The sequence below is a fragment of the Myotis daubentonii genome, chromosome 16, assembly GCF_963259705.1.
Source record: "Myotis daubentonii chromosome 16, mMyoDau2.1, whole genome shotgun sequence".
NCBI classification, from domain to species: Eukaryota; Metazoa; Chordata; class Mammalia; order Chiroptera; family Vespertilionidae; genus Myotis; species Myotis daubentonii.
Window position 1 is genome coordinate 52,227,998 of NC_081855.1, and position 2,250 is coordinate 52,230,247.

At 41.9% G+C, this 2,250-nt stretch overlaps 1 pseudogene; it reads left to right on the plus strand.

Annotated features, from left to right (window-relative positions):
• The first annotated feature begins 983 nt into the window (after nt 1–983).
• Nucleotides 984–1,470, plus strand: LOC132217881 (rRNA-processing protein FCF1 homolog; annotated as a pseudogene).
• The last annotated feature ends 780 nt before the right edge of the window (nt 1,471–2,250 follow it).

Here is a 2,250-nt window from a genome sequence, read left to right on the forward strand (position 1 = left end):
ACGGTGTACATAGACCCCTGATGGACAGGTAGATTGCGACAGAACTGAGATGAACTCATTTAGTTGTCATTGCTGGTGTTTCCTGGATCACTCCTTCCTTGATGAGTTAATTGATTTATTCAGCCATGATTTATGTGCTGTGATATGTCAGTCACTCCACCAGGAGCTCGATCTGTAATACCCCTCACACTCATATAGGTGTTCCTCATTCTAGCCAGGTGAGGAGATGGAGGCCCAAGCAGTGCTCAGATCAGCAGGACAAATGTTTTAGAGATGGGAGGCAACACTGAGCATGTGCCATTGCTTGTTAATTAGTCTAGAATTAATACATAGGACTCATGCTCGGCCAATCAAAACACCAGAGTTACACTTTGAAACTTGCAAGAGTGATTCTAGAATTTATCTTGGGGGTGGACGGAGGGGGCTGGATGTGTAAAACATAACCAATTAATCTCTGGGGTAAAATACAAGCACTTAGAGAACGACCAGGTAATAAAATGCATCGTGAAGCGTAATAACTTTAAAAAGTGGTGTTGCCCTAACCGGTTTGGCTCAGTGGATAGAGCATCAGCCTGTGGACTCAAGGGTCCCAGGTTCGATTCCCGTCAAGGGCATGTACCTTGGTTGCAGGCACATCCCCAGTGGGGGGTGTGCAGGAGGCAGCTGATCAATGTTTCCCTCTCATCGATGTTTCTAGCTCTCTATCCCTCTCCCTTCCTCTCTGTAAAAAATCAACAAAATATATTTTTAAAAATAGAAGTGGTGTTGCCTAGCTGGTGTAGCTCAGTGGTTGAGTTTCGACCCATGAACCAAGAGGTCCCTGGTTCCATTCCCACGTTGCAGGCTTAGTTCCCAGTAGGGGGCATGTAGGAGGCAGCCAATCGATGTTTCTCTCTCATTGATGTTTCCATCTCTCTATCCTTCTCCCTTCCTCTCTCTAAAAAATCAATAAAATCTGGAAGAAACAAGAGTGCAGCGTGAACATGGGGGAGCAAAAGAAAATAAGGAAGTATGTGAGCATGAAGGGAATGCTTAGTCTCAGAGATCAGAGGCTTAAAGAAAAGGATAGATTAAAACCTGAAAAGAAAGATCCCAGTGCACTCAAAGAAAGAGGAGTCCCCCAACACCCCTCCTGCTTATTCTTCCATATAACGCACAGCTGGGCCCACCTTACCACATCCTGGTTGATACCAACTTTATCAACTTTTCCATTAAGGCCAAACTGGACTTAGCGCATTCAATGATGGATTGTCTCTATGCCAAGGTATCCCTTGTACAACTGACTGTGTAATGGCTGAAATTGAGAACTTGGGGCAGAAGTATCGAGCGACTCTAAGGATCGCCAAGGATCCAAAATTTGAACGATTACCGTGCCCATACAAAGCAACCTATGCAGATGACTGCTTAGTACAGAGAGTAACTCAGCATGAGTGTTATTTTGTGGCCACAGTTGACTGGGACCTTAAATGAAGAATCAGGAAAATCCCTGGGGTTCCCATCATGTACATTTCTAACCATAGATGCAACACTGAGGGGATGCCAGACGATTATGGCGCCTCTCATTCTAATACTTAAAAGACGGTTTCTCTGCTTTCCTTCAACCGCCTTTCTCTAGTGAAGGTTTATTAAACATGATGCTACAACATCCGCTACTCCTCCACTCATGCTTTGCTGTTATGAGCTGAGAATGGTGAAATACACTTACTTTTTGGTGTTATTTTGAAAATGATATTGTTGTCTTGAAAATGAAATTTTGTATCATTTAAAATTTTGTTACATCTTTTTATAAATCAGATGACTGCTAAAAGATATATATATATGGTGATGTTGATACGAGAATGGACAACCAGCCATCTCCTTAAAGTCAGCCTGCACTCAAAAGTGAAAGTTAAGAAATCATTTAAAATCTCCAGGAATAGGTGAAGACGGAATGCCATGATAATTTCCATTCTTTAATTGCTATCAAGACTAAACATTTTTCATATATTTATAGGCCATTTGTATGTTTCTTTGGGTGAATTGTTCATTTTCTTTACCTATCTTGATATTACTGGGGGGGGGGGCTTATTCATGGATTTCTTTAAGATCTTATGTATCAAGAACATTAAATTTGGTAGCATTTATTTCTTGCAAAGGAACCATGCATGCATTTTCATTTACCCGCTACTACAGCTACCTACAGCCTGGATACCCATGCATGTGCACTTCAGCAGACACTTTTGCTTGTCGGCATTAGCATTCATTCTCTCT